This window comes from Anopheles moucheti, chromosome 2, assembly GCF_943734755.1.
Source record: "Anopheles moucheti chromosome 2, idAnoMoucSN_F20_07, whole genome shotgun sequence".
Taxonomy (NCBI): domain Eukaryota; kingdom Metazoa; phylum Arthropoda; class Insecta; order Diptera; family Culicidae; genus Anopheles; species Anopheles moucheti.
This window is the reverse complement of record NC_069140.1, coordinates 75,545,747-75,567,415: the sequence shown is the minus strand read 5'-3', so window position 1 is coordinate 75,567,415 and position 21,669 is coordinate 75,545,747. Positions and strand designations below refer to the sequence as shown.

The window sequence follows — 21,669 nt, the reverse complement described above, 5'->3', positions numbered from 1 at the left end:
AATTTAAAAAATGTTACTTTTTAAAGTTTCCATAACCATAACGACTCATTATCATTTTTGTAACCGATTTGCAACCCCCTTTGGTTTCCAGCAAGCAAACCCGTACACACACGCGACAGCGGTGAAATGTTCGGTCGCCTATCGAAGGGTGCACAACCGCGCGCCTGCGCCGTGTGCGCCTGGGTCGGGAAAATCGTCTGGAAAACCGTACATTTCCACCGACAGCAAAAAGGACATTGTGTATCCTTCGTATCAACGGCCGTGTGGCCTAATGGAGAAGGCGTCGGACTTCGAATCCGAAGATTGCAGGTTCGAGTCCTGTCACGGTCGAGGGCGCGCCGCGCTCTGGAGCTTGAATTTTTTTTCCTCCCTTTGGGGAGGGTATGGAAAACTTGTAAAAACTGTGTAGTAGTGTTTTCGTGATTAGAATTCTTTTTGCCACGTACAACAACGATGAAGATTGGTCGAGAGCAGATTTGTGGATGAAATTATTCTATCAAAAGAAACAACAACAAATCCTTCAACGGAACGGCAGAGCAGCAATTCATCTTCTCTGATTTAATAAAGCAAATTAATATTCATTGAATTTTGTTGATCGTCAGCATAAGATAGTCACACGGTCGAATGATACCAACCGGGCGAAATGGTTATCACTCGGGTTGTGCGGACGACTTTGGCAAAAGAAAATTTATGAAACACTTCCAGTGAGGAACAAAAAATAAAGGATTCTCATTTCAGAAGACTTATTAACACAAATGGCATTCGCACACTCCGTCCGGCACCAATCAGTCTGACGAATTGACCATTTGCTAATGGGACCCAGACTCTGTCTGCATTTCCCGCATTTCCATCCCAACCCAGCCTAACCTCACGGGAAAGGCATTTCAATTAGCTGACTGGTTTGCGAATTAAACGTGTAAGTTCCCCAACCCCACACCAAGGACATATTCGACCGTTCAAAGTACGTTATAATTACCGTGTGGGGTTTACCTCACAACAATTGCTTCCACTTGAGGCGGCCACCGGAAAACGTTGCAGGCAACAGTCATTACAATGCGCATTAACCCGGGGCAATGTTGCCGATGTAAGCACCGGGGTTTTTGTTTCGCGCGCGCACTGCGAGAAAGTTTACGATTTTGGCGCACCATTTTTTACGATTACCGGCCCTGCCCTGCCCTGCGGACTTGGTGGTCACTTCGGCATAGCCTTCCAACATTCAATCATTCGATCCCGGGGAGGGGAGGAGAAAAAAAAAACAACCGACCGACCGCATGTTTATCGACGAGTTAAAACATCAATGGCGGGCGGATGGAAGGTAGGTGTAGAGCTGGGTAGATCGAAAAGCGATGATTCCCCCTCGCTTGCCAAAGGACATTCAGTTATGCGTGACCATGGCGATCAGTGTGTTTTTGGGGGCTCGATTGGTCGACACTGGTCGAGGCCAGAAGCGTGCCGATGAAGAGGAAATTATCGGATCGCTTTCCACATGCCATTTTGGAGGCATGCAAGGTACCGCTTGGATAAACACACACACATATGCAAAACGCAACCACACACGCACACATACGGTTATGTACAATAGGCGCTGTAGGCCCCACGGTGCGGATTACAGTGGTTATGGTTTTGATCGTAAATTCCCCACCCAATTCCAACTGCCTCTTGCCAAACCCGCTTTTTGGGGGGAGGAGGGACAAGTTCTTTGCACGTAAAGGTAGTTCTGGTTGCTTTCACACACACAGCTGAAACAGCTTTCCCCCATGCTCCACGAAAACGACCATGCGCCTCCATGTCGTGTTAGGAAATCGAGTAAAACTCGAGCACGGCGTAAATAACCGGGGATTATTATTCATTGATCCTCATCCTCTACACACATACAACCGGAACTGATGGAGCTTTGCAGTTACCGCTAGCGAACATTCAAATTACGACCGGTTTGGGCATAAAATTGTTCTTGTAGACATAGGTTCGAAATGGGAAATTATGTTGCGGTCCTCAACTAACCGCTTAGCCTGTTTCCCCCTTTGCCGACACCGCCCCCACCCCGTGGCCAATTTGTTACTGCGTACCTGAGTTCTTATCCGCCAAACCCACGCACACACACACAAGCACGGCTCGTATATTCTAATGGACTGCGACATGGCGCTTCACGTCAAAAGTGCGTCGTTTCGGTCACAGTGTCGTCAGCATCGTTAGTCAAAAAGTAGCTGATGTTTGCACCGAACGCACCCCCAGCTACTGGATGTGTGTTTTACGACCTTCCCACACCGCAGCAAAAGGGGTTTGACTGTCGAAATGGGGATTAATCAGTCATAATCTTAACCGGTACACCGCCGGTTAACCGCCGGAATGCGGGAAATGCATCGGAGGAATGCGGGAGCTGGCGTGGCAGTATTAAATTGATTAGCCATTTTATAGGATGTACCGATTTTTAATGCAGCTCCATAGAGATATTATGCTTATCGATACACTGCCACGATCGGTTGCCCCTGTTTACACACAAAAAATCGTAATAATATCCCAAGTGTGATAGATTTATGGTCGATATTGTATTGAAAAAAAAATAGCTATACTGTACAGTCTCTTCGACTGGAGTACCATGGTTCTTGGTTTACACGGAATTGGAAAAATATCTGCTATATAAATTAATTAATTTTGAATTTACAACATTACTGCAGCAAACACTATTACTGCAGTAAAGATAAAAAATTATCATGGTATCTCAAATAAAAATGTAACACTTTCGATTCGTTTTCCGATCATTCGCAGGACATACAAAATAGAACTTAAATAATAGTAAAAGCTTAATAATTAAAACAAACAGTAAAATAATAAATAAATGATTAAATAACAAATAAATAGATAATGAATAATAATTAATAATAATGTAATGTAAAATAATGTTGAAGAAGTACAAATAAAATGCAGTGCAAGAAACGAATGTAGGCATTTCTCTTCCATTGCAAATTGATAACAGACAAGGTACAGCAAGAAAAATGCGAAAACGGTTGTACTATATTACAGTGCTCCAAGTGTCTATTTCCGCACTCTAAATGTCCTTGTTTTAGTTAATTATTCCAAAGATGCGGTATTCGGCAGCGGTGGATCAAACGGTAGGCAGAATAGGCGGCCGCCTAGGGGCTCGCTGTCTGCGGGGCCTCGAAAAATACTCTTTAGTAGTAAAAGGTGTGTAAAGGTAGATCATACGGCCCTCGGCCGTCATAATGGAATAAAATAAAAAATAGTAAAAGGTGTGTAGATTATGCCATGAAAAGACTCGAAAAGCGAAACTTAAACCCCCTCCTTATGCCGGAAGGGCCCCGGAAAAAATTGTTCCTCCCCCCCCCCTCCCACCCTGCCTCTCACAATTTTCAAAAGTCAAGAGCCCTTTCTTACTATACTTTTCGCTTTGTTTTATTTGAAGGGCCTCGATGCTACCCTCACCTCTCACACTTTTAGGAATTAGAGGTGTCAACTATCATTCCGCCCAGGGCCTCCGAGGGGATTGATCCGCCACTGGGTAATGGTAAGTAGAAAAAAGACAGAATTTGCCACATTTTTGACTAAAATGATCATAATTGAAAATCAAAATATTTTAAATAAAAAAAATAAAAAAAATATATAAAATATGTAAATCAATATATTTAATATCAAAACAATTATAATTAGTCGAACTGGAATTATTCCTGGAACAAATATCTGGAACTGGAAAACCCTCGTTTAACGCAGCTGCAGGGAATAACAAATAATTTTATATGGTTAAGCCTATTCCTACTTAACAGGCCCTAGGAGGTATACTCAAAAATAAAATAAATGTATTTTATAAGAAAAATTATCCTTTTCTTTTTTTACACAATTTTCAAAAGTGGTTAAAAATTACGCGTGTTATTACTTATATTCTTTTTGAAAATACCAATCAAATGATGAGTATATGTCGTGCGAAAACATGTTCAAATGAGTAAAGAAGCCTCATAAACTGCAAAACTAGCAGTGTAAATACGCTTCAAACAGATTACAACGATTTTTTAGAAGATCCAAGATGTTTTATTCAGCTTTAGGATTAATGAAGTGATGGAATCATCACCTGGTAATACTTTTACTACCACCATACACGCCATTATTTTTGACCGTTCTTTGGAAGCATATGATGGTTCGTAAGACAATTAAGCCAATTTTTGTTAAATTTTAAACTAAATAAATGACTCACAGAGTCACAATGAATCGTTTGTGAACTTTTAACAATTTTGAAAACTCCACAGTAACTCATTGAGTACCAGCATTCATTTATTAAATATGGAAGTGTACATCGGTATTTTGCAGAATGATGGAGATGGGGATGAATGTTTAAGCACTAGCCTTTGAAGTGAAGAGTGTGACGAACATGGGATTTTGCCTCGGTTCTGTCCTGTCCATCTCCAATCCAATCCCATCTTATTGAGGATGTTGAAAAATTTATCATAATTTACAGTATGATCCATACCTCAAAATATGTGAAAAAAAATGCATTACAATAAACAAACATTTTTTTTTAAAGAACAATTATTGTTGAATTTATTCTTGATAAACCATATTTACATAAAGGGGGTGTACAGTCGCAGGTGCTTTGTACTGAATAGGTTTGCTATTACTAAATATTTACGCTATGGATAGAAATTTATTCTGTGGAGATTGGAAAATATAGGTTGGAATAGACTAACGATTCGGGAATTGTAAGGACAATTATACAGTGGAAAGTGAAGAGGATCAACTTTCATATTGGACCTGTGTCATGAAACTAAACCTTAAACATTAGTACTAGAGCTAGCCTACATCTACTTAATAATATATCATTAACCTAACTAACCTACCCTATTACCGAAGAAAATAATAAAAATATTTTCAAGAAAAGATCTCTTATGAGCTCGGAGTTGGATCGTGAGCTGGTATTTTTAAGGCGATCCAAATCAGTACGCATCCTCTCTTGTATTAGCGGTATTTGTGTTAATTTGTGGAGGTCGTGGGTGCTGTATCTAAGAGGTAAGTTCAGGATCATTTTTAGGATCTTATTTTGTATTCGTTGTAGAATAAGCATATTGGCAGGGGAGCATGTTCCCCATGCATTTGATCCATACAGTATTGCAGGCAATATTACTTGAAATAAACAAACAAAAGTATTCCATTACCTCCAAAAACCCGTTAAACTTCATCAATTATGTAGTGTTTAAAAAATGTAGTACTATATTAGAAGAATTGTTCAAACTTCCTCACTATATATCCTCTACTACAAGAATATTTAAGTCTTTCGTAGGAACTGGTTTTAGTGCTACGGAGAAGGAATAATATTGATGCTATCACATAACTTTTTTAAATTATCGCACTGAACCATTTTCGCAGAATTTAAATAAATTCTAGCTCTACAAATTGCCGCTTCGTTGATTTGAAAATAATGACTTAATTTGCACCGCAAATCAACGCTCGCGGCGGGCGAAATAACAATTATTTGCATTTGCGACGTTCCAATTAATCAAAGTTCAGCACAATCCACACAGTGCATCCGGTACCGAGGCAAGGCACTCATTATACAAACATATTACGTACGGCCACCGTGAAACACGGGCACCAACAAACGAAGGAAGTTGAACTCTCATTAATTTGTCCCCGTTTGCGATGATTAAAACTTTTACATCGATCCACCGATGGCGGCACCACACACACGCACACACAGTTGGGGTTCCACCGCGGTTCCGGGACTCCTTTAACCTGCCATTAGAAGAGGTTGTTTCTTCATTATATCGAGGGTTCCTAGGTGGGTTCCACCGTACAGCAGTACAGTTGACGTAAAACTTTCTCCACAACCTTCCCTATTTGTCACATCCAGCTGGGTAGGCATGATTTCGATCGGTGTGCGTGGCCCACAGCGGAAACTATCACTGTGGTGCACGTCGTGACGTGGTGTGCGAACGCTTGCGAGGACATTATTTATGAACTGCAGTCATTTGTTTGCCTTCGTGCAATTGCCGGACCACGGATGCAACGGGGTTAGTTTTAGACTCGGGCGTACGGTTCTTACCGTTGTCTAGCTTTCTTTCGTACGCAAAAAGGTCAAACTACAACATCCATCTTGGACGCGAAATGGCGTGAGCTTTGTAATTTTCACAACTTTACAACTGCCGGTCGCTCCGACTGTCGGGTTAAGGAACGAGAACTTGGCCGTCGTCGTTTAATGCGCCAAACCAAACGAAACCAAAACAACAAGGAATGGTATTTAGAAATTTTAAAATGCTCAGAACAATAAAAGAAAGCCAACCAGCAACGCGATGGACGTGAAATTATAAAATCGGAAGACTAATGGTTCATCAACATTACTTCGGTTTGCATGGTCAATAGTTGTATTCATGAAGAGTTTTATGGAAATAGCATCTAAATAGGATTTATTTTATTAACAAACCCAACTAGGTATTAAATTGTTGAAGAACACTCCGAGTACGAAATGAAACATATGATCGTTAAGCGGCGATAAGCAATCATGTTGAAAGTCACGTTTTTGTTCACTTGGGCTGATCTTGTTTCCGGCTCTCTCCAAACTCCCTATCATTCTATTTACTGGAAATTTCGACCAAGTCGTACAGATCACACGACAGCAAATCTTCTCTTTTGCTTGGGTTCATATTTCAGCCACTCCCGGATGTGTGGTGAAGAGTTCTACGCTGTATATGCTCAGCGGATCAGCGGATGCGATCGTCTTAAAAACTTCCGCCTAAGAATGTTGGGGTGCGCTGAACCGTTTTTGCTGACATGCTCGAATCACAATACTCGCGCTGGTCGTTTAGAGTTAGGGCGCAAAGGTATCAGTCAGTATGGTTGTTGTGCTATTGCCGGTTGGACGTGATTAGTGTTGATGTTGTTAAGTGAAGAATTTAAATCAGTGTTGTATTTTACTCTCTAAAAGTCTTACAAAATAGTGTTGAAATCCAATAGACTTGTGGAATCAGTGTCCCAATCTTGCACAATTGCTTATTTCAAATATGATTTGTTCAGAAAGTTTGGTACTAGAATCCTTATCAATGATCCAAGTCTATGTCTACAGTAGTTTGATTATAATTTAAAGATTATTGTATGAGTTCTACAGACGCTATTTTAGCCTATTACATATTGTTTCTCTACCTCAAAACCTCAAACTTCAGATTTTAGTATGGGTAATCAAAATTACAATCCTACTTTTGTAGGTTTGCTTTAAAGTTTAGAAACCCTTGTTTTTTTATTAGTATTCAGTTCATAAAACAAGTGTCTTATAATCATACATTAATTATGCTTTGCATAACTTCACCAGCTTCACAAATTGCTCGAGTCAGATACAAGTGACACCTATAGGAGAAGTTCGCTCCAGGTTTAAAGTATTGATACTTAAAGTAAAAGTATATGATCAAAATCATATACTACTAAACAAAATGTCGATGGGATTCATATCCGGGAAGCTGCTACAAATCGTTGTCCAGAAATTCGGTTAAATCGTTCAGAAACAGATTCAGAGTCAAGCATGACTCTGTCCTATATTCCTAGGAGTCTATATTTGGGCATGTTTCACACTACGCGAATGCTGCAGCATAAGCAGTTGTGCAACAGAAACAAATGTGCTAGACGAAAAATTAGACAGGTCAACCCAGCCACCTATGGTTTAGCCCTCCGAAACGATAACATCTAACACAAAAATCAACATTTTGGCACATTTTGAAGTAAATATGTGTGGTTAAAACTGACATCAACATCAGAATGTACATGGTGCATACCTTATGACGCACACTTGACGACGTAAAAGGTGTTTTCGAACTTGTTGCGCATCATGTATCTCAATTTCAGATATACAGTTGTTTCGTTGTTTCGTTTGGTTTCTCAAATTCATTATTTCATTAGTTCAGGAAATGAATCTGAATTATTATCGCTTAAATCAAATGGACGTAAGATTAACAATTACATAGTTTGGTTTCAACTTGTATAGAATGTTGGATACTTTTAACTCGTGTTTTAGATTTTCAATAACTCGTTTACTGCAAGGTAGAGATGACAATTGAAATGAACAGTCCATTTAGTTTTGAATTGAATTCTTCTAATCTTTCTTTGCCTTTTCCTCGGTAAGGACTACTTCTTGACACATTAAAAGGTCTATTTGTTGCATGCGCCTATCATCACAAGCAGAGCATATGACAATTCAACGGCTTTACTAGAAACCACAACCCCAGCAGGCATACTTTAATGCAAGCATATGATATCATAATTGCAGCGCAGCTTATCACAAAACTCGTACGACGGTATCAGCAGTATAAACGCACCCTGAGAAGGATTTGGACAATCAATCGATGTTTGTTTTGATACGAAGAAATATTTACTGCATTTATCGAATTAAATATGCTTTATTTCATAAAGAATACAGTAAATATAACTAACAATCATCGGTCCCTATCGCGAAACAAGTTGTTAAAATTTATCCACCTGCTTGGTTTTATCCACCATTATATATATCTACTAGAAATGGTATCGCGAACGTTTTTCCCCTACCAGTCTATAAAATCATACCAACCATTATAAATACAGATCTAGTAGTTTTGCCATTTGTCAAAATCTATGGTTTTTCTTCATATCGTCGGCTAACGAAGAAGTGTTTTGCGTGATGCAGCAACTTGCAGCACATTCCTTTCACCTTTCCTATTTCACGACTAGGCTAGTTCTTCTATTTTATTTCTTCTAAAGTGACTTTTCCCGTACGCAGGCGGTCCGGTTCTAATCGTCATTTATTCTAGAGAAATAAGTTGTTCGTGAATGTTAGTGTAATATGTTTTTCATTTGGACGTGGTTAAATTAAGGTAATTCCGATTCCACATGGACGGCGGTCGCGGCAGTACCGCGAAAAACGCGGCTTTGTTTAAGATGGACAACTCTGCGGAACAGCAGCCACGGAAGATTTGAGAACCGCCACGGACCGTGATGAGCCGGGCCGAGCAGATGTGCTGTATTGGCAACGAAAGTTATACGCGTTTTCCGCGGTACCGCTCATGTGGAGACAGCCTAACAGAATACGGTTAGTTTTGAAAAGGAAAGAGATTAGCAAAGAAAAGCAGACAAAAAATGAGAAGAAAAAAAGAGGAAGTCCGTTTTACCAGAATAAAAAAATTTAATAAATGAAAATTTTTAATTTTGTTATAAGTTTGTACTTTTCTTTTTCAATAATACATTTCCCATTACATTACATTACATTTCCCGTGAAGTAAGCTCTTAAATCTTCACATAAAACGGACTTGGTACCGTATAACTACTGCATCGAGGCAGTAGGTAAATATATGGGTTGATATAATTAGTTTAGCTCGTTCGCGATACAAATTAAAGACTTTTTTAACGACTACTCGATTTTTTCCCCACGATTTGTATGGTAGTCATGGCAATTGCCTTCACCGTTTTAAGGGTTGACAAATTTGTTGCGTTGCGATACCAATCCGCCATAACTGTCATTATAAGGGTTGATATTTTTATAGACTAGTAGTTAATTTCGTTCGCGATAGGGACCATCGTCTGGCTGTGAAAAACTCTCCTAGAAAACGTTTATACTGCTCGGATCGTACTTCACTTCTTCAGTCGTAATGGTGTTGTGATAAGCTGCGCTGCCATTGCGATGTCATGTGCTTGCATTGCACTATGCCTGCTAGGATTGTAATGTCAAGTAAAGCCGTTGAAATGTCATGTGCTGAGCTTGTGGTTGCGTTGTTCTAATCATCTAAAAAACCCTGCAACAATTTAAGTTACTTTATTTCACACTTAATACACCTAAAACACTGGTTGATTATTGAGTAAATTGTTATACAATTTGGTATCTTGACCATTTATAATCTTTCCACAACACAATAACTGTTATAAAAGAATTTTCTTAGACGCATTTTACTAATTCACATATAATTTGTAACAGTATGAAGAACCCGTCCCATTCTTTTTTTCTGTTGTCAACATCCGCAAGTACTTTATTTTCCATGGCACTGCACAAATGCACACACACACAAGGTGGTGTGTACCGAACGTAACGAAAATTGCTGCATTTCACGACTGTGTCATCCTCAAACCGGAAGAGAAAGAAAAAAGGAACACCGACACGCCATTTAAACCACTCCACAACCAAAACCGCCAAAGAATTCCACTTGTTTGGTTTGACACTCCGCACAAAAAACACATGTGTGTGCGGCCCAATTCTGGCCCAACGCTTTCTTTTCGAAAGTTCTCTGCAAAACCGTAAACAGCACCCCGTCCAAAAGGGGCACGTGGAACAAAGCGGGAAAACAAACAGCTCTCCACTGATCTGGCGAGAGTTTTTCTCCCGGCCAGTAGCAGTCAGACAGGCAGGCGAAGCAGCGGTACAACAACCGCAGAGAATTCTTCCCCCATTTTTACAGCATTACCATAAATGCAATCATAAATTTTGGGCTCACTTCTGGTTTCAATTCCCGCCTGTCCGTTCGCTTCTTTTCCGTCCTCGTTTCGTGTTGCACATCGCTCCCAAAAAAAAAACAACGTTTCAAAGCACCAGCGAAATGTGAGCCGGGAGTCACTTACCCGAGAAAATGTCGCACAAGGAAGGAGGAAAGCAAAAATAGCAAAAAAAAAAATCCAAAACCACAAACCGGCACACACTTGGCCAAATCTGTGATGTTTAAGCTGTGTGACAAATTATGACAAGGACGTGATTTTTATTCCTTCTAATAAATTTCAAACAATCTGTGCCCGGCGGTGGTGGTGGTGTGCCGGTATTACCGACGGTCTGTGTGCCATCCTCTTCCTTGTGTGTGTTGGGCGCTCGCTGCTGGTGGTGGTGGTGGTTGCACAATGTTTGCTGCGAGCGCGCGCTCGCCCAATCTATGTAAAGCCCTTCCAGCTACCATTTTTCGCCACCGTACGACGGTTTCTTTTTTCGGTTGTTGTTCGTGCTGGTATTGTTTTAAATGTTACTTAGCCAAAATGTCGAAAGTAAATACGCTCGCAGCACACCCTCGCGCTCGCATGACGGTGAAGGGAACCAACAAACGCAACAAAACGTCGGCCAACACACGGGTGGTAGCGCGAGTTTTCCACCAAAATTTTCCAACCATTCCAACCATTCCTGCACACGGATGGTTCCTTTCCCACTTTTGTCCCACCGTTGTTGGTAAGTGAGACGATTTTTATTGAATCGTTGAATCGCTACGAACGAAAAACTGTTGCACATGTGTGCACACAGCAGGCCATGAGATGGAAAAAGGAGGGAGGCGACGGTGAATTGTCACGCGTTCGTGCAGGTCCTTTCGCCGTGCATATGATTGTGGGATTTTAATTCCGTTGCACAACTTTTTCCCATCGCAAACTGCGGTTACCACCCTTTTTTGTTTCTTTATTAAAGCAGTTACCCTATCAATCCATTTTTTTTTTGGTCTCGTCTACAATTGTTCGATTCCTTTTTGCTGCCTCGATCAATACCCCTGACCGAAAATTGCATTACGCCAAAACAAAAAGGAGCAGCCTCCCCCCGTAAAAAGGGCGGTGGATGGGAGCGGTTTTGTTTTCGACATACATTATTTAACGCCGGGTCGGTCGGGTGAGTGTTTTTATGGTTTTGCGACGATGCGACAATGATGCTGCAAGTAATTCAATATGTTGTGCGCTGCGCTGATTTGTGGTTTCGCGAGGACTGCCACCGATTTTTTTTCTCGTTTTTGTTGTTGTGTGACTTTGCCTTTACGCAACGAAATAAGCACCATCAATTCCTATCTGCGCTTCGCGTCTGATTGATATTGTGGTGATTTTTATTGGATTAACGATTTCAGCAAGATGAATGCATGGTTTTTATATGCTTTGTGGGCATTATAAATACCGAAAAAAAAACACTCGTTGTTGTTAAAAATATCCAATAATTCAAAGTGCAATAATGGCGCCACCTGTTATTGGTGCATTAATAGTGTTTAAAGCCACAAATAAAAATTATATATCTATTGGTAGGAAAAACTTTTCCCATAAACTTATCCTGGAAATGTATTACGAACTTTTCTTTGGTACTAACTACATCCTGGTTCTTGACCCATTCACAGTTGAATAACCAGTCCAGAATAAGAGTAAGAATAACCCAGCAGTCCACCTTGAAGCAAATTCAGTTTAATAAGCTCTACAGACTACAACACAGTTGGCCACTATAGACTTTTTGGCTGTTTCATGATCTTAACTAGATGAACTCCGTAATTTTCTGATTTTTCGCACGGATGTCAAAAGTTATAATACTCTCTTTCTTTGTTATTGAAGTTAAATATTTAACTTTGTTTAGAAAAAAGTAGAAAAGCACATCATGCTCACCTAGCATCACAGTGTACAGTGTGACTCCAACAAGGCAAGAATAACGTTACAACTCTTATCTTTTAATTAATATATTATAGATAAACATCATTTTTGGTCTAAAAAGTATTCTCTCATGGCGCCAAAGATGGTCCGGAATAATGCATCGCTCAGATTCGCCCAGAGCGTTTGCATCCTCCGGTCAGTTGGTTCAAGACTCGTGTAGGACTCATAGAGGACCACTGGACAAACCAATGAGCGATATATATCTATATTCTGGATCTCAGCAAATGGCGAAGCCCGTAGTAAGCCCCCGTACGATTCCCCTGCACAATGCGTCTTCGCAGGTGATGTCCTTAGCCGAAGTAACGACTGTTCTAAGATAGCGGAATTCCCTAAAACCCCGAGGTTGTCGCCGTCGACTGATACGCTGATTCCCAATTGGGCCCTATCGCGGGCGGAACCTCCAGCAAGCAAGTATGTCGTCTTCGTAACCTGAATTACGAAAGTAACGCCACACACACCTCCTCTGTCGTCTTGCCAATGATGTCAATGCCATTCGCGAAGCCAAGAAATTGGAGAGATCGGTAGAATATCGAGCTACGGATGTCATTGTAAGTCGATATTGAAGAGTCTACTTCTCTACTTCTTGGACGCTGACGAGTATCTGATGCTAAGAAAAAGGTACTCCCTTACTCCTTAGTCGCTGAGGAGTAGCTTCTTGAGTAGATACATGCGTCGGAGACATTCTCATTGTGTGTCCCAAACCATCGAATTCTTCCGGTTTTCGTTACAGTCTGAACATATCCTCCATCATACATCTCAGATTGCGCGTGTTTCACACCTTGCTTTGAAAAAAAGTCGTAACAATAGTCCATAGCTCCCGCTGCTCTAAGATGGCGAGAGCGTTGGCATCTTATTCACCTAAGATGTAAAGACCTGGACGAATTTCTGGACGTATCAGGACGGGTGGTATATGCTTGATTATGATGAAGTCTTTCTGAATCACAAGCGATTGAGCTCAAAGTTCAAAATTCTGCTGTTCTGGTTGTTATCCGAAGTCACGATATTAGCACGGTATCAGTGCTCCCAAACTACAAAGGTCGGACCACACAGAACTCTCAAAGGTTATCGCTGTGAACTGACACTCTCTTCGGGCAGATCCTATTACGATTAGAGTCTCCTGTCGCTAATGATTGAGTGATCCTCAATCCAATTCTTAAGGTTTTGCGTGTTATAGTCGGATGAAGGCTACACGCCCAACTCCGTTGATGCTGTTTGTGTCATTTGAGATGCCTTTTTTGCCAGTCAGGTCTTGTATAAGAACAAGTGGAGTACAAATGTTCTGAGGTTGTAATTTTCCGTACACCAATTAATAATAATAATATTTTTTTCGTTAGAACTTTTGAACCCTTTTGAAGAATATTGAATTCTTCATTTATGTGACTTTCGTGATCAAAACAATTTATTTTGGTTGTTCCTCCGAATAGTACAATTTGAGTAAAATTATACGTATTAATTTATGCAAACACAAAGAACTTCTGTCAGATAAGCAATAACGTTAAGCGATACGTATTCGAATTAATGAATTTCATTCGCCGGACCAGTGCAACTACTCTGCACCAAAACTCATCCAATTGGTTTAAATTAAACGGCAAGGGGCAGCATCCAGTGCTACCGGAATCAATTTCCACCCGTAGGCCTGGTCAGTCTGTCCCCCTCTCTCGGGAACAGTCGTAAAGTAATGTCAAATGACTGGCCAAACCAACCAAACACACACACAGAGCGGTGATTAACTTCAAAGCGTTCGCCCCGTAGCCTTACGGAGTTGGCCCATGGCACGCAGCAGCAAAATCGTAAAATAAGAAAGGCTAAATTGTGGAAATAGTTTTCCACGCCGCTATTGTATCTGTGTGTGTGTGTGTGTGTTTAGCGCAAACAACTTTACGCCAACGGGCCAGCGGGTAGTTGGTTGGTGTGTGTGTGTACGGGAAAGGTCGGTAAAGTTGGTCGTAAATTTGTGAAGCGAGAGCCGTCGAGTGTTGAAAACTAATTTCGACCAAATTGTCATAAAAATCTGCTGATCCGTTGCAGCGTTCCCGCTCTCGAAGCACACTGAGGGCAGAACGCAGAAAATGCCACCGCGCTCTCTAGCAGCACACCGAAAGATTGCAACGCTGATGGTGGTGCGTAGCTTCTTCTATCGAGTATGCTGTTCGCATGTCAAAACTTGCGCTTCTATCGAATGGCGTACGCCGTACACGTTGGTCAGTCATCGGAACGAAATCAACACACACACACACAAAAAAACAACTCCACAAAACTTATTCTAACACGAAAAAAAAGCCGACCGATCGTTCAATCGAAAGAAGCCATAAAAAAATTTTGCGAGCAAAAACCGAAAATCGCGAACCCATAAATTATTTCGTCCCCATTTTCGCGTAAAGAAGCAACAACATCAACACTAAAACACAAAAAAAAACACAAGTTCATTTTATGTCGATAGCGCGTCGATCGTATAAGTGTCCTTTTTTCGTGCCCTCCAAGGCAATACGGGGCCCATTGGGGCCACACTCCATTGTATGGCTACACAACAATTCATACCGAAAGCGCATTGCGTACGCACTGAACGGGTATTGAACGGGGAGCGAAAAGGAGCGCGAAAGAGCGAAGGTTCAGTAGGTTTTTGGGGATATTAAAAATTCGTTCGAACTCGTTGGGCAACAGCGGTAGCATAAACGGAACGCGGTGTTAACCTCACCACCCCGAGGGTGTGCTTTGTCTTATTCGAGTGCAAAAGAAAATCCCGCCGACAGTAAGTCTGCTCCGGCTCGAATCGAACTGCCGCCGATACCGAGAAGGACGAGCGTAGAAGCCGGCGCGCGTAGAACTTTACAACAATCAATTTATCTCTTCAGGCACCCGCTGATGCACCACCATGGCATCTGCATGGCCGGCCAATCGAGGCCGGCTCGTCCAAGGGAAAAAGAAAATTGATGCAAAATCCCTTGTCTCGCCACGTTCCACACGGGTTTCGAAAATTGCCGAGGAGGAAGATTTGCTGCAAGACTGTCGAGATAGGCACGGCAAGGCTAAAAACTGTCGCCAACGGGCCGGCTACGTGCCTTGTTTCCGGTTTAGCGTACAGGCCACCAGCCCTCTGTGTTCGTAACCTTCGTGGATGTTCCTTTTTTTTTGTTGCGTGTGTTGCTCCTACCGCCATTTCCTTCCGAGCCATTTTTCAAGCGGAAAATTTGCTATTTCCTTCTAACAACTCCAAAGACAAACGGCCTACGGAGAATCTCACAGGAACAGCCACTGTGCCCCGCTGTGTGGCTCTGGTGCTGAGTAAGTTGTGAAGATGATAAAAATTCCAATCATCGGAAGCAGAGACGGTAACTTGAGGAGATCCTTCGGAAGGCAACACTGCTGGCGTGGTTCCTTTGCAGGAATGCGGACACTGTGGATGGGCAAAGGGTCACATATCAGATTTTATGTTGTTGTTACATGCCAGAAATGAAAGTTGGAAAGGGCTCGTCAACGCCGCACTCGCCACATTCCGACGTTGAAGTACATTTGCTTATCACCATTCAGCTCCGGTTCTTACGTCAAACATAACTTACCATCCCGTTTCGCCACACACATTTCGTTGCGAAGATGCGCGTCGAATTTGGAATCCGGATTGTTGAAGTTGTTGTAGAAGTAGTGCAGCATTTCTACGCTAATCGCGTAGCTCTCGTTTCGCCGTACACAGCACGTCTATAATTATGTCAAACTACCACAAACTATCGTGATAGTTGCGAGACTTTCGGATCAATCTGTTCCCCCCTTTCCGGGGCCGTGAAGATGCGGACAGTCGACGATACGGGTCAGGACACGTTTAGAATCCCTAATTTCAGCCCCCTTTTTAATCCACTCAGTCCAATGCGGATCTACTAAAATCAGTAAAAACGGATATAAGAAACAAAAGCGGAAAAAACGCCGGAAAACGGCTTTTGAGTAATAATACACAAATACTACAAATGAGGGGCAGTCTTGTGCCTCGTAAATTATATCATTTCAGTTGGTGCGGCTATTCAACGCATCCTTCAGATTGTTATGCTTCCCGTGCTGTTGTGGCTTATTTTTGCGCGATCAAACACTGATAGTAAAATGCAACGCGTGCTGGGGAATTAAAATTGTGTGGCCGTTGATTTATTCCGGCAAATAAATTATTGTGATCGTGTTAAGTACACCGATTCCACTGTAGTCGCACTGTTATGAAGCATTTTTTTTTAAATACTGGGTTTGTACATAAGTTTGTTGCGGATTAAAACACAGCAGTTGGGATATTTAGTAACACAATAAGAAAATAACATGGATTGATGCTAGAACAGAATTACCAATAATAATTCTGATACTATGCTTTAATTTAACTTAACTAATTTAACTATGTTTGGGTTTTAACTTCCTGGCAAATGGTCTACCTAGGTATATGTCGATTTTAATATTGAATAACTTTAATTAAAATAGATTTGCATTAAATATTTAAGAGAAAATTAGGTGGACTATTTTTAAGGTTCCTTCTTTGCGTATTAAATTTCATATAGCTGTATTTATTAAACTAAATGATCCAGCTTGTTTGTAATGATATCAGATGAGGTAATTCAAGAGTGTTTTTAGTACCAAAAAACGCTTCCGGGATCATTTTTCTCCCATTTTCTCCGGTCGCTGGTCGTTTCGAAGAGTGCAAAGTTCGAGTACAAAAACCAACCAAAAAACAAAGCATCACAAATGTTAAAACTTAGCATTATAAAGGATTCGATATTGTTTAAATTCGAGATAAATTAGTAAAACAAATCATTAGAATACATATATGAACAAAATTCGAAACGAAAAAAGATAAGGTCAAACTCTTGGATGGAAAAATGGATTTTAGGTTTTTTCTAATAGATTTTTCTTCTTTATATATCTCCAGTTGTGAAGATTGTCAAAAGAAAATAATGTCCTGGGCCCCCTCATTTTGGGTGATTTCTAAATGGACTACAAGGTTTCCGGCCTTTTTATTATGTTAAGATGGATGTTAATATGTGAAGATCTACTTATTTGAATGTAATGGCTTAAGATCACCTTTACTTTTGTTTCAATGTTAACTATATTTATAATTTTTAGTTTACCCAACTTTTATTTAATAACTTTTTACATATACTTGATGACGGTATTTACCAGCTCAACATTAATTCTTTCAGATACATTAATAATTTATTTTTTTAGAGGAAGCATTCCAAGTAGGAAGATTATTTATCATAAAGTTGGAGTATGCGAAACGTACATTAACGATTCTGAAGGAATCTCAACGTCTAGAGCAATATCTCTATCTATCTGAGGACTTGGACACCGAAATTGTTACGGTACTATGGTGTGACGAGACTGTTCTGAACCAACAATTGTAACCTAGGGCAGGCATGTTGTGATGTCATGCATTACTGGCTTTACAGTACAGCCGATCCATACATAACTTAATTATTAAGGTATTAAGGTAAGAACGACTTTGAAGCCTAACAATCGGAGTCGATTGCCAAAAACATTCGAAGTTAACATAGAAGTCAACCCAGAAGTAGGCTTAAGATTACTCCGGAGATGATCACGAATTACTGCCGGAATTGAAACCTGAATTAACACTAAAAGCGACTTCACTTATAACCTTAATCAGTTATTAGAGAGTTTGATTAGTTTTCTATATTTTGAGATAGCTTTTTTAGGATTTTTTCAACATATTCATATAACATAGGAAATATTCAACAATTTTCCACGCATAAGCTCTTCTACAGTACTACGTTGGAATAATTCAAGTATTCCAACGCTTTCCGTTCGTTTGTTTCAAATTTTTACATGTTTGAAAAGTTTTAAACGAATGGTTTTGCATATCTCAAAGTTTTATTTGTAAATTTTGCAGTGTGTAGCTTGACCTATCAGCTGCGAGCTCGCTAAATGTCCCGGAATCGATCCGGAGTCGATCCGTAAAGAGGCAGAGTTTAATTAATCCGACTTTGGAGAAAAAATTACTAATAATACTAATAATACTTGTGTTTTATTTTATGAATACCAGACGAAAAAGCATTAGCGATTTAGCCCAGACAACTAACATTTATTAATTAAGTATTTTAGTTTAACTAAGTTTGTCTAAGTCTATGATGTGCAGGACAATCACTGTAGTACAAAAAAAAAATTAATCATCATCATTAATGAGACAGGAGGGGAAAAAGTATTATTTTAAATAGTGCTACAAATGCGATAAACCATCCATTCAAGACCTCGCCAGGTGCCTATTTACTTTATGTAACCATAATACCCTCAAAATCATCAGAATTTATTTTTATTAATGAAGAACTGGACTGGCAGTGCTTCTTGGAAGTTGTAAAAATTATCAGTAAGAATTCCCATGCAAGTTTGATAAATTGTTCCACAACTCTTTAGTTAACCTAACATTTTTTTATCGATTGCAACTGTTTCTCGTTTGATTGAACCGATCTTAACGTACCACATTACATCGCGAGCCTGCACACGAGTGGGACAATACCCGGCGCCCTGTACCGCCCCATTTCAACGATCCCATAAATAATATTATCTGCCGGTACATCGTGCAAACCAAAAACCCATCACCGATAAGCTCCACCCCTGGCACATATCAAACACCCATGGGCAAGCAAGCGGGAAGGACCAAAGGCAGCATAATCTAAATGGTCATTTATCAAACTGTTACCAGCCGTTAAGAATCGTTCCCAATCAAACGGGATGTCACGCTTTTTTTTGCTGTAGTATCACCGCAGTACCGCGAAATTCTGCATGTACTTTTTGACACACCGTTGAGCCGCACGTTAAACAGTAACCACAAAATGTGCCACAATCCAATGACGGTGGAGAGTATTTTTTATTTGTTTTATTGAAAACTTTTATCCTACAAATGGAGGGATTACAAAAATGTAAGTGTATCCTTTCAAAAAAAAAAAAAATGAATTGAACTGGAGTATAAACCCGGACAACGTTTATCTAAAACTGCTGCCGTATCCTTTGGGATGGTATAAAAGTCATAAAAATAAAACAACTTTTCATGAGCAAAAAAAAACATACCCAGGAGTGTGTGAAAAAAAAACCCATATCAATTGGGGTGAGACCTACATCCCTCTTCCCGACAAACCCCACCAATAGTCCTGTTGCATCGTTTTATAATTTATTTGCCTACGCAGCCCGAAATCTCGCCGACAGCATGGACACGCACGCAACCGATAGAGCGATTGAAATGCGGCATTACACTATGTTGCGCCAAACACCAAACCACGTTGGATGCTGGACAGCCCAACAACAACAGCAAAAAAAACTGTGCCCCCCGTTTGCACAAACAGGTGTCATTGTAGGTGGGTGAGACACGGAACATGCTCCATATAGCTCACTGTCACCATACGCACGCACCACCACCAACAGAGTGTGGTGGTTATCATTTTTTCCCTCAATATTTCATGATGCTGTCCCCCCCATGCACCAACGCCATGTGTGCGATGGTCTAACCAAACATCTGCCTGATGTGCGATCACGAACCGCTTCAGTGGCGCAGAATATTTTTACCGAAAGCAGCACGCAACAGCAAACACCAACATTTCACGCTTCAACAGTAAGGTTCGCGATCCTGAATGACCCTTACACAGGGGTGTGGTGGCCTATGATTGGGACGATAGAAAGGATATGCGATTTTTTCCCACCCTCCAGTAGGTACTGGAACTAGAAACGAGGCCTAACGGTGTGAAAATAGAAATTACTCTTCGAGGCTCACAACAAAAAACAATGAAACCTTTACTAAAAGCGCATAACCACCGATATCTGGAGGTCCCTCTGCCACTATTCCTCTACCCAGCGTGCATGGTAGATTTACAAACATCAAGCAGATAAATTTATAGCTGCATCGCGTATAGTGCATAAAAACGGCAGTAAAAAAACACGAATCCAGTCTCCAAACAGTCGACGAGTGGCGAATAAAATAATCCGCTAACACGCTCCTCTCTACCGGTCCGGAGCGCGGTATTGATGGTGGGCCCGGCATTGACACACAGAAAGGATCGCAGGATTTTGGTCTCACGCGGAGGACATAAAATTTTGGAAGCAATCAACGAGAGCGGCAAAAAAAATCCACAGATTGTGGTCAATCTGGTCTGAACAGTGGAGGGTAAGACACGGTGAGGTACCGTTGCCGGACGATATAGGTCAATATTTACTCCAGATTTGGTCGCGCTGGAACGAAGCATCCTCACGTTTTGGTTTAGTGTGTGGTTCCCTTTCAAACTGTTGTCCTACCGCCCAAACCATACACTCCATATGCTTCCGTGCTGGTTGTGTTTGGTACCAGTGATGCAGAAATATTAAGCAGCTCCCTAAATTTAACAGCAACAAACAAACAAAACAAAACAAAGCAAAAAAGAACACCCCAAGGGGAAGAGGTGTTCGCGCTTATCTGCATTGGGAAAATTGAAAATCTGCAGTGGCAAACAACAGAAAAAAAGAAGACCTTCACGCAATGAAGGATAATTGGAAGGACCCCGTTGGCGCTCTCGAAGTGGTTTTTTTTCAGTTGGTTTTTGAACTCGGGGGACGGGAACACAAAACGCTGCAGTAAGTCGTAAACAGGGTCGCGCCCCCCCCTTGTCGCCCGTATGTACGGATAGGTGTACTTCCGGTGTGTCTCAGTTCGTTTTGTTTTTTTTTATCTTTTCTTTGCAAAAGGGGGCATGAGGTAGTAGTAGGCTTGGAGTAGTTATTCTCACGGCATTGTACCGGCCGTCTTCAGTCAACAAACATCCCGGTCACCCGGTGGGGCACTTTTCCGTGATCGGCTACCTCCCCCCGTCCTGGATGTAGATTGCAATTTTCAATTTTGGGTCATCCAAAATAACACAAGAAGAGCTAAAATAAAAAAGCACAAGAAAAAGGGATAAACATTAGTGTTCGTGATGCAAACTGCGTTTGTGCACGCTGCAATGTCTACTTACACACGCTTCGGCTTTGGCGGGCCGGTGGAGCTTCTTGTGATGCGTCATTTCTTCACGGCTAACCAATTCCACTAACGATGGGATCCGTTCCTTCCTTGCGTGGCCGGCCATGGTCCGTTGTTGCCGCAAAACCCAATCCCTGGGGTGGGGAATTCTTCTGCCCTGTGATAATACACGATAAATCTCCTTTGCAAACATTCTTTTCTCGTGGCTCCCGGTCTGACCATGGGGAGATGGAAAACGGGACTCTACCCCCGTGGAACGATGCCAACTGCGTGCAGGGTGGAGTTCAACCAACAAGCCTTAACCGAATGGGCCACACCACAGGCAAACATGTCCCTCC

At 41.2% G+C, this 21,669-nt stretch overlaps 1 non-coding gene across 1 annotated transcript; it reads left to right on the top strand.

Moving 5' to 3' along the window:
* The first annotated feature begins 257 nt into the window (after positions 1-257).
* On the top strand, positions 258-330 carry Trnar-ucg (transfer RNA arginine (anticodon UCG)). Its single transcript has one exon. It is a non-coding gene; the product is annotated as a tRNA-Arg (tRNA).
* The last annotated feature ends 21,339 nt before the right edge of the window (positions 331-21,669 follow it).